The following is an 11,853-nucleotide window of genomic DNA, read 5'->3' as shown; positions in this document are numbered from 1 at the left end:
AGTTTTGCTCTTGTTACCCAGGCTGGAGTGCAATGGCGCGATCTCAGCTCACCGCAACCTCCGCCTCCTGGGTTCAGGCCATTCTCCTGCCTCAGCCTCCTGAGTAGCTGGGATTACAGACACACGCCACCATGCCCAGCTGATTTTTTTGTATTTTTAGTAGAGACGGGGTTTCACCTTGTTGACCAGGATGGTCTCGATCTCTTGACCTCGTGATCCACCCGCCTCGGCCTCCCAAAGTGCTGGGATTACAGGCTTGAGCCACCGCGTCCGGCAATAATATGTTCTTAACATAATTGAATGTATATGCCTTATGCGTAAACTCAGTTTCTTGTTTAATGGGAATATACTATAGGGAATTCTAGCATTGGAAATAAGGCAAGGATGCTCACTATCCACTGCTTTTCAACATTGTATTGGAGGTATTAACTGATATAATTAGATGACAGAAATCAATTGCAAGTTGAGCATCCCTAACCTGAAAATCCAAAGTTGGAAATGCTCCAAAATCTGAAACTTTTTGAGTGCTCACATGATGCTACAAGTGGAACATTCCACACCTGACGTCATGTGTTAGGTTGCAGTCAAAATACAGGAGCACCATATGGTTTATTCAGCATCCCCAACAGAAAAGAGACTCTCCCGGCCCCTTTCACCTGTGATATATCTTTTCTGTAAATGCCCAGATCACCCCCAACAAGTGTGTCTGTAAAGGGTAATAAAATGGCACCTATGCAGGCTGGATGCACCAAAGGCAGGTTCCCCAAAATCCCCATATGGGGCCAAGACCTATGTGCATTACTCACTGTGGTTTTTTTGTTTGTTTATTTTCTGCTCTGTTTTAAAGATATTGTTGGAAATGCCAAAAAGATACCCCTATGAGTAACAGCGATAAGAAAAAAAAGAAGCACTTACACTTATCTATAGCACAGAAAGTCATGCCGTTGGAAAAATTGGGTGACGGTGAAAGTGCAAAATGCCTCACAGAACAATACGGTGTGGAAATACCACCACGCGTGACCTGAAGAAACAGATGGATAATCTGTCGAACTTCTGTGCTAAAAGCGATGAACAGAAGTTAACGAAAAATAGAAAAACATTGCAAAGCTGAAAATGAAGATCTTGATCATGTATTGAAGGAGTGCATCCATCAGCATTCGAGTGAGCATAGGTCACTTAGTGGCCTGCTTTTCATGAAACAAGCAAAATCTAGCACAGTGAACTGAAAATTGAAGGGAACTGTGAATATTCAGCAGGCTAGTTGAAGATTTAAGAGAAGACACAGCATTAAGTTTTTTTTGAGACAGAGTCTCACTCTGTTGCCCAGGCTAGAGTGTAGTGGGGCGATCTTGGCTCACTGCAACCTCCACCCGCCGGGTTCAAGTGATTCTCCTGCCTCAGCATCCTAAGTAGCTGGGATTATAGGCGCCTGCACCTCCCCCGGCTAATTTTTGTATTTTTAGTAGAGACTGGGTTTTACCATCTTGGCCAGGCTGGTCTTGAACTCCTGACCTCATGATCCACCCATCTGGGCCTCTCAAAGTGCTGGGATTGCAGGTGTGAGCCACTGCGCCCCACCCGAGCATTAAATTTTTTAAAGATTGGTGGTGATATGGGGCCGGGCGTGGTGGCTCACGCCTGTAATCCCAGCACTTTGGGAGGCCGAAGCAGGTGGATCACGAGGTCAAGAGATCGAGACCATCCTGGTCAACATGGTGAAACCCCGTCTCTACTAAAAGTACAAAAAATTAGCTGGGCATGGTGGCGCGTGCCTGTAATCCCAGCTACTCAGGAGGCTGAGACAGGAGAATTGCCTGAACCCAGGAGGCGGAGGTTGCGGTGAGCCGAGATCGCGCCATTGCACTCCAGCCTGGGTAACAAGAGCGAAACTCCGCCTCAAAAAAAAAAGCAAAAAAAAAAGATTGGTGGTGATAAAACATCTGCTGATCATGAAGCAGCAGAGAAATTCACTAACTAGTGTGCCAAGGTTATTGCTGATGAAAATCTAACAGCAGAACAAGTCTATAATGCTGATGAAACATGACTGTTTTGCTGTTGTTACCCCAGAGATGCATTGACTACAGATGGTGAGACAGCCCCAACAGGAATTAGGGATGCCAAGGACAGAGTAACTATGTTGCAATGTGCTCGTGCAGCAGGCACACGTAAGTATAAACTTGCTTGTGACAGGCAAGTGAAAAGCTTGCTGTTTCCAAGGAGTGAATTTTTTACCAGTTAATTGTTCTGCTAACAAAAAGGCAGGGATCATCAGGGACAGTTTTTCTAATTGTTTCACAAACGTTTTGTACCAGTGGCATGTGCTCACTGCAGAGAAACTAAACTAAGGACTATAAGATTTTGTTATTCTTTGATACCTATTTTGCTCATTCCCCAGCTGAAATTTTCATCAAAAATGTTTGTACTGGCTGGGCACAGTGGCTCATGCCTGTAATCCCAGCACTTTGGGAGGCTGAGACAGGTGGATTACCTGAGGTCTGGAGTTCGAGACCAGCCTGGCCAACATGGTGAAATCCTGTCTCTACAAAAAATACAAAAAAATTAGCTGGGCGTGGTGGTGGGTACCTGTAATCCCAGCTACTCGGAAGGCTGAGACGGGAGAATCGCCTGAACCCGGGAGGCAGGGGTTGCAGTGAGCTGAGACTGCACCATTGCACTCCAGCCTGGGTGACAAAGCAAGACTCCATCTCAAAAAAAAAAAAAAAAAATTGTGTTCCATGTACTTTCTTCCAAATGCGACTTCATTAATTCAGCCATGTGACTGGGGTATCCTTAGATCCATGAAAAGTACATATAAACATACTTTCTTTTTTTTTTTTTTTTTTTGAGACGGAGTTTCACTCATGTTACCCAGGCTGGAGTGCAATGGCGCCATCTCGGCTCACCGCAACCTCCGCCTCCTGGGTTCAGGCAATTCTCCTGCCTCAGCCTCCTGAGCAGCTGGGACTACAGGCACGCACCACCATGCCCAGCTAATTTTTTGTATTTTTAGTAGAGACGGGGTTTCACCATGTTGACCAGAATGGTCTCAATCTCTTGACCTCGTGATCCACCCGCCTCGGCCTCCCAAAGTGCTGGGATTACAGGCTTGAGCCACTGCGCCCTGCCTAAACATACTTTCTTAAACAGCATTCTAGCAGAACAGAGGTGTGGTAGTGGAAGGTTTTCACACGGAGTTTAGCATGAAGGGTACCATATATGTTGTTGTCAAAGTTTGGAAGACAGTGACTAAAGACACAGTTGTACATGCCTGGCACAAGCTTTGGCCTGCAACTACGTCCAATGATGAACGAGGTGGTAACTTTGAAGAATTCCCTAGTCAAGTGAGAAAACAATGATATCTGACTTCATTACCTGTGCAAAAGAATATTCCTTAAGAGTGTCAATAAGCTGAAAAAAGTGGATCTTGAAGATTTTATTTTTTTTTTTTTGAGACGGAGTTTCACTCTTGTTGCCCAAGCTGGAGTGCAATGGTACGATCTCGGCTCATTGCAACCTCTGCCTCCCAGGTTCCAACGATTCTCCTGCCTCAGCCTACCAAGTAGCTGGGATTACAGGCTCGCACCACCACGCCCAGCTAATTTTTGTATTTTTAGTAGAGACAGGGTTTCACCATGTTGACCAGGATGGTCTCGATCTCTTGACCTCATGATCCGCCCACCTTGGCCTCCCAAAGTGCTAGGATTACAGACGTGAGCCATCGTGCCCGACCCTGAAGCTGTTTTTAATATCAATAATGAGCCTTGTTCCTTCACTAACTGAGGGTGAAATAGCTGAATTGGTTCTGAATCAAGGTGATTGTGATAATCGTGACAGTGACGATGGTGATGTTAACACTATAGAAAAAGCACCTATAGTGGACCTGGTGCGCTATAAAATGTGTGATGGGCTTACTGAAACTAGAGCAGTGTGCATTCACAACCAAACAAGGAATCATTTCAGTTTATACAATGAAGAGAGGCGTCTAAGACATACTGTTGTTAATGGGCAGATGATGCTGGAGGAAACATTCTGAAATGCCATCTGGCAGATGCCACCTCACCCCCACAGGACCCACTTCCTGACCCTTCAGCTGCTTCGGATGTTTCTTTTCACTTAAAAAAAAAGAAGATGCAGTGTACAGTAGCCTTTTAATCAAAACGCAGCACCATAGGTGGAGACCGGAAGCTGCCGTCCTTTGGCCGCTGATGCAGGTATCTGTTGTTGCTGCTGTGCTGCTTGGATGCTCTGAACACAGTATTTTTTCACTGCATTAATGGAATGTGATATTTTCTACTGGTAAGTATGTATGTGTGAGTAAGTTTAAGAAAATGATTGCTTATCGGTAGCATATAAATTCAGAGGAAGGATGGGAATGTCCACATGGGTAGCTGAGATAGTTACATCTTTCCCTCTGATGGTTCAATGTACACACACCTTTACTTTTATTTAAAACGTTGCATAAAATTACCTTCAGGCTATGTGTATAAGGTGTACATGAAATGTAAATGAACTTCGTGTTTAGATTTAAGTCTCATCCCTAAGATATTTCACTATGTATATGCAAAAATTCTGTAATCCAAAAAAATCTGAAATCCCAAGTATCTTGTTTTTGCTTGTGTGTGTCTGTGTGTGTGTGTGTGTGTGTGTGTGAGTGTGAGTGTGATAGGGTCTCACTCTGTTGCCCAGGCTGGAGTGTAGTGCTATCACAGCTCACTGCAACCTTGACCTCCTGGGCTCAAGCAATCCTCCTGCCTCAGTCTCTTGAATAGCTGGGACTACAGGTGTGCACTACCACGCCAGTTAATGTTAGTAATTTTTTTGTAGGGAGAGTGTGTCTCACTATGTTGCCCAGGCTGGTCTTGAGCTCCTGGGCTCAAGGGATCCTCCCACCTCAGCCTCCCAAATTGCTGGGATTACAGGCATGAGCCACCATGCCTGGCCAGCATTTTGGATAAGGAGTATTCAACTTATATAGACAAAAGAATGGATTTTTTAAAAAAGAAGCGAAACTGTGTATTGTGGGTGATATGATAGTACACCTGGAAATCTCCAGAAAAATCAGTGATAAAGTTAATTCAAACAATAAAATAATTCAGCAAAGTAGTAGGATATAAAATTAGAATACAAAAATCAATAGCTTTTACATATAGAAGGCATAATATTAGAAACAATTTCATTTACTATAGTAGCAAACAAGCATATTCAGGATTAAGATGAACCGTAAGAAATGTGCAAGAGCTGTATGAGGAGATGGCACCTACTCCTGGAAGATATGAAAAGAGACTTGAATAAACGGAAAGACATCCTTTGTTCTTGGATAATATGACTGGACATTATGCAGATACAAGTTCTCCCTAGGTTATTTGTAAATTTAATGGAATACCAATAAACATAGCAACAAATCATTTTATAGAGTTAGACTGATTGAAACCAAAGTGTATACAGAAAAACAAACATACAGGCAAACAATACATCCGCTGTGGTCGTCGGGCCTTGATCCCAGTATCCTGAGTGCAGTCCTGTCGGCGTCGGTAGGGTCCGTCATTTCGCGGTTCTTAGGAGGGTACTTGAGCCCCACTCTGCAGCGCCTGAAGTTGCTGGACGCGTACCTGCTGTACATACTGCTGACCGGGGCGCTGCAATTCGGCCACTGCCTCCTCGTGGGGACCTTCCCCTTCAACTCTTTTCTCTCGGGCTTCATCTCTTGTGTGGGGAGTTCATCCTAGCGGTTTGCCTGAGAATACAGATTAACCCACAGAACAAAGCGGACTTCCAAGGCATCTCCCCAGGGCGAGCCTTTGCTGATTTTCTCTTTGCCGGCACCATCCTGCACCTTGTTGTCATGAACTTTGTTGGCTGAATCATTCCCATTTACTTAATTGAGGCTAGGAGACTGAAAGAATGTTGGCTCTTTGAATTTCCTGGGTAAGTGTTCTAGAGATGGCAGCTTGTTGGGCACATGGATTTTCTTCAGATTTGCACTTACTGCTAGCTCTGATTTTTATGCAGGAGAAAAATCCAGAGTTCACTCTGTAGCAGAACAACTTTGTAACACATGTTTATTAATCCAACCTCTGCCTTTCATTAAATGTCACCTTTTGCCTTTGAAATTAAAGAACTCCACGCGTCTCCTCAAACACACACACACACACACACACACACACACACACACACACACAGAAAAACAAACATACAGGAATAACCAAGAAAACACTCAAAAGAAAAACTACGTGAGAGGGTGGGCTGTCTGAGGTATTAACACCTGTGAGGTCCTATGAGGTGCTATAATTATACCATGCCTATGAGGTGTGGTACTGGTGATTAAATGGGCAAACAGCCTGGTAGAACAAAATGTAAAGTTAGACCCAAATACATATGGAAACTTAGGATATGACAAAGGCGGCATCTCAGATCACAAGGATAAAGATAAAAATTTTTTTTTTGAGACAGAGTCTCTCTTTGTCGGCCGGGCTGGAGTGCAGTGACACGGTCTTGGCTCACTGCAGCCTCTTGCCTCAGCCTCCTGAGTAGCTGGGACTACAGGTGGGTGCCACCATGCACGGCTAATTTTTTGTATTTTTAGTAGAGATGGGGTTTCACTGTGTTAGCCAGGATGGTCTTGATCTCCTGACCTCATGATCCACCCGCCTCCATCTCCCAAAGTGCTGGGATTACAGGTGTGAGCCACTGCGTCTGGCCACAAAATAAATTTTTTAATAAATTTGTGTGATCACAGTTTTATGAATCAAGTCAAAAGACAACCGATGACAGCTTGGGAGAAAATATTCACAACATACACCACAGACAAAAGGCCAATATTCTCAAATATGCAGAATTCTTAAAAAAAGTTAAGAGGCAGTTGGGTATGGTGGGTCATGCGTGTAATCCCAGCAGTTTGGGAGGCTGAGGTGGGTGGATTGCTTGAGCCCAGGAGTTTAAGGCCAGCCCGAGCAACAAGGCGAGACCATATCTGTGTCAAAAAATATGTGAAACTTAGCTGGGCATAGTGTTGTGCACTGGTAGTCCCAGCTATTTGGGAGGTGAAGGTGTGAGGCTTGCTTGTGCCCGGGAGGTTGAGTGTGCAGTGAGCCATGATTGCACCACTGCACTCCAGCCTGGGCAACAGAGTGAGACCCTGTCTCAAAAAAAAAAGGGCATCATACCCGCTATGATGGCTATCATCAAACAGACATATAGCAAGTGTAGGCACGGATGGGAAGCAACTGAGAGCCTCTTACACTGCTGGTGGGAATGTAACATGGTGCAGCTGCTTTGGAAAAGTCACATCCCCAAAATGTTAAACCCACGGCTGCCCTATGACCCAGTAATTCCACACCTAGGTATAATGAAAAGTAAAAATAAAAATATATATTGACCATAAAAACAAATACATACATGTTCACAACTCCACTCTTCATAATAGCCAAAAAATGGGAGCAACTTAAATGTCCATCAACTGATAATACAATGAAGTATTATTTCTCCCTGGAATGGAGTGAAGACTTACACTGCAACGTGGAAAAACTTTGAAAACATGCTAAGTAAAAGAAGCCTATCACAAATCTAAGCTGAGGAATGTTCAACAAAATAGCTGATCAGTTTTCCTCAGTTGATCAATTCTAAACAATTCAGATCAATTTCATAATTCTGACCAATTCAGAATTGTGAAAAATAAGGAGCTGCTGAAGAACTGTTTGTAACTCACTGCAGGGAACCGAGGTCAAACAATCCCTAAATGCTTATGTAAGATTCAGACAGGATCTTGGAACGGAAAAAAAGACATTAGTGGAAAAAAATGATTAAAATAAGGAGTGTAGTTTAATAAATAGTATTGTACACAGGTTAATTTCCTGGTTTTGATACTTGCTTGTGGTAATGTACGGTGCCAGCATTAGGAGAAGTGAAGAGAGGTACACGTGAAAAATTTACTATTTTTGCAACTTTTCTGTAAGCCCCAAATAATTCAGAGTCAAAAGTAAAAGACAGGCCGGGAGCGGTGGCTCACGCCTGTAATCCCAGCACTTTGGGAGGCCGAGGCGGGTGGATCACGAGGTCCAGAAATCGAGACCATCCTGGTCAACATGGTGAAACCCCGTCTCTACTAAAACTACAAAAAATTAGCTGGGCATGGTGGTGCGTGCCTGTAGTCCCAGCTACTCAGGAGGCTGAGGCAGGAGAATTGCTTGAACCCAGGAGGCGGAGGTTGCGGTGAGCCGAGATCGCGCCATTGCACTCCAGCCTGGTTAACAAGAGCAAAACTCCGTCTCCAAAAAAAAAACAAAAAACAGAATATCGGAAAAACAACAACTGTAGTGAAAACCAACTCCCCGAAGTTGAATTCTGACACACAGAAGTGAAAAGGAATAGAATTTAAACTAAAAATGTATATATCCTTACTTACCTTAATTAAATGGCAATAAACATGGGAAATACCACAACAGAAAGTCTCCCTGGATGCAAAATGTACTGACTGCCTTTGGCACAAGCTTACAACTAGGGCACTGGAGATATCCGCAGATCCTGAGTGTGATAAAACGGGAAACTGTCCCAGGAGTCAGTTCAATGACCTCTTATAAGACTTAAGTGCTTCTTGAAAGTATTATGAATCAACTGCCCTAATTAAACTGCTTCATTTAAATCTACTTTGGATTTTATTCTAACATGTCAAATTAGTATAATTTACAGTGTAGAGCCACATATCATTTTAAAGTTGATTCCATATCCAGCTGATAATTGATCATTGTGAGTCTAAGATAGTGAAACTGGTGTTTTTGTGGAGCATAAAAAACCAATGTTAGTACCTCACAGTCACTCAGTCACTTAGTCACTTTTTCTTTCTTTTTTTTTTTTTTTTTTGAGACAGAGTCTCACTCTGTTCCCCAGGCTGGAGTGCAGTGGCACAATCTGAGCTCACTGCAACCTCTGTCTCCCAGATTCAAGCGATTCTCCTATCTCAGCCTCCCAAGTAGCTAGGACTACAGACGCACGCAACCACACTGGCTAAATCTTGTATTTTTAGTCGAGATGAGGTTTCACCGTGTTGGTGAGGCTGATCTTGAACTCCTGACCTCAGGTGATCAGCCTGCCTCAGCCTCTCAAAGTGCTGGGATTACAGGAGAGACCCACCATGCTCGGCCCCCTCAGTCACTTTCAAGACTGCAGAAGGGTCAAAATGTCAAACCTCCAGATGCTGATGACAGTGTGGATGTCAAGGAATGCCTAGAAGATGGGTCAGCTACCCAAATCACCACCTGTGTCACCAAAAGCAATTCCAGAGGTGAGCAATAATAGTAGAATTCATTTGTAGGAGTAACAGAAAGTTTCTCAATCTTGTGTAAGTTTTGCAAAAGTGTTTAGTATTTACTATTTTGTATTGATACGTAACTTATACTTTAAGTAAAAACATCATGCTTGTAGTTGGGTTCCATGGAGCCTTCCCCCTGGGAGCCTGAGGCAGGAAGATCGCTTGAGGCCAGGAGTTTGAAGCTGCAGTGAGCTATAATGCTCCTGTGAATAGCCACTGCGCTTAAGCCTGGGTAACATAGTGAGTCCTCATCTCTTAAATTAAATGTATTTATATGCTTGATGTGGAAAGATAGTTTCCAGACAAGTCCTTTGGGATGGCCTTCTGAGTCGGACTGTTACTCCCAAGCTGTCTCGCATGACAATTCTGAAGGCCATAGTCCCTATATTACTAGGAATGTGGTGATCTCAGATTGAAGGAGCTTGGGTAGGTTACCCCTAATGTGGTTAGACAGCTAAAAATGATTTGTTCATAGTCAAGTTATCTGTCAGCGAAGAAGCATTTTACCTTGCTCCATGAGGGGAGACTATCTTTTGCAACTGTGTTCTGGAGCATGATCCCCAACCATTTTGGCACCAGAAACTCATTTTGTGGAAGACAATTTTTCCCCAGATGGATGGGGGAGAGGAATGGTTTCGGGGTGCAACTGTCCCACCTCAGATCACCAGGCATTAGATTCTCAAAAGAAGCATGCAACCTAGATCCCAGATCCCTCACATGTGCAATTCACAACAGGGTTTGTGCTCCTAGGAGAATCTTAAGCCCCTGCTGGTTGACAGGAGGAAGAGCTTAGGCAGTAATGCTCCTTCACCACTGCTTACCTCCTGCTGTGCGGCCAGTTCCCAACAGGCCACCGAGGGTACCAGTCCATGGCCCAGGGGTTGCAACCCCCTGTCCTGCAGAACATGTCTTTCATTATCTCTTCAACATGTGTACTGGAGTTGACAGCCTAGGTTCCACAGGAGGGCATTCACACACTCAGACTCTGAGGGCATTAATGGCCAATTCTTCACCCTCCCTTGTATCCATACCCTCAGCCAAGTAACTTTGCAGTGCCCTCCCACATAACATCAGGGCGTAATTCTCTAATCTTGGGCTGAGCCATGTGGCTTGTTTGGCCAATGGGATGTTAGCAGACATATGGCAAGCTGCTAGGAATGCATCATTAGTCCTAGTTAAGTGGGGAGAGATGAAGATTAGATTGAGGACTGCCTATAATCCAGTACTTTGGAAGGCCCAGAGGTGGAGACCAGCCTGGGTAACATAGTGGGACCAATTTCTACAAAAAATTAGCCAGGTGTGGTAGTGTGTGCCTCTAGTTCTAGCTACTCAGGAGGCTGAGGCGAGATCACTTGATCCTCACTTGACGTTGCATTGTATCTCTCAACAATAAAACCAAATGCTGGGGCTGGGTGCGGTGGCTCATGCCTGTATTCCCAGCACTTTGGGAGGCTGAGGTGGGTAGATCACTTGAGCCCAGGAGTTAGAGATCAGCCTGGCCAACATGGTGAAACCCCATCTCTACTAAAAATACAAAAATTAGCTGGGTGTGGTGGTCCATGCCTGTAGTTCCAGATACTTGGGAGGCTGAGGCTGAAGAGTTGCCTGAATTCAGGAGGCAGAGGCTGCAGTGAGCTGAGATCTCACCATTGCACTTCAGCCTGGGTGACAGAGCTAGGTTCCCTCTCAAAAAAATAAATACATAAATAAAAAATAAAAATAAAAATAGGCTGGGTGCAGTGGCTCTCGCCTGTAATCCCAGCACTCTGGGAGGCTGAGGTGGGCAGATCAACTGAGGTCAGGAGATCGAGACCATCCTGGCCAACACGGTGAAACCCTGTCTCTACTAAAAATCAAAAAAAAACTAGCTGGGCGTGGTGGTGTGCGCCTGTAGTCTGAACCACTCGGGAGGCCGAGACAGGAGAATCGCTTGAACTCAGGAGGTGGAGGTTGCAGTGAGCCGAGATTGGGCTACTGCACTCCAGCCTGGGTGACAAAGCAAGACTCCATCTCAAAATAAATAAATAAATAAAACCGAAAAAAAAAAAAAAAACCTTGCATATACATATTTTTTTTTCTTTTTTTTTTTGAGATGGATTTTCACTTGTTGCCCAGGCTGTAGTGCAATGGCATGATCTTGGCTCACTGCAACCTCTGCCTCCCGGGTTCAAGCGATTCTCCTGCCTCAGCCTCCCGAGTAGCTGGGATTACAGGCATGCCACCATGCCCAGCTAATTTTGTATTTTTAGTAGGAATGGGGTTTCTCCGTGTTGGTCAGGCTGGTCTTCCACTCCTAACCTCAGGTGATCTGCCTGCCTCGGACTCCTAAAGTGCTGGGATTACAGGCATGAGCCACCGCGCCCGGGTGCAGCCTATATTTTTAACAGTTGGAAAGACTACCTTGGTAATATAGTACGTATCCTGAGATAGGCTTCAGTATTTTTCAATTAGTGTGTATTATTGTTACTGGAAAGGGGTCCCAATCCAGACCGCAAGAGAGGGTTCTTGGATCTCTCACAAGAAAGAATTCAGGGCGAGTCTGCAGTGCA

At 44.5% G+C, this 11,853-nt stretch overlaps 1 long non-coding RNA gene and 1 pseudogene across 1 annotated transcript; both read left to right on the top strand.

Moving 5' to 3' along the window:
* Positions 1–6,137, top strand: part of LOC116541903 — a 9,290-nt pseudogene extending 3,153 nt beyond the window's left edge.
* Positions 6,138–6,866: 729 nt separating this feature from the next.
* Positions 6,867–7,149, top strand: LOC116541863. The gene is made up of 2 exons (XR_004264977.1): positions 6,867–6,908; positions 7,047–7,149. It is a non-coding gene; the product is annotated as an uncharacterized LOC116541863 (long non-coding RNA).
* The last annotated feature ends 4,704 nt before the right edge of the window (positions 7,150–11,853 follow it).

Source organism: Sapajus apella, unplaced genomic scaffold, assembly GCF_009761245.1.
Source record: "Sapajus apella isolate SASKATOON/1434 unplaced genomic scaffold, GSC_monkey_1.0 scaffold158, whole genome shotgun sequence".
Taxonomy (NCBI): domain Eukaryota; kingdom Metazoa; phylum Chordata; class Mammalia; order Primates; family Cebidae; genus Sapajus; species Sapajus apella.
The sequence above is the reverse complement of the archived record's forward strand: the minus strand, read 5'-3'. Positions and strand labels throughout refer to the sequence as shown.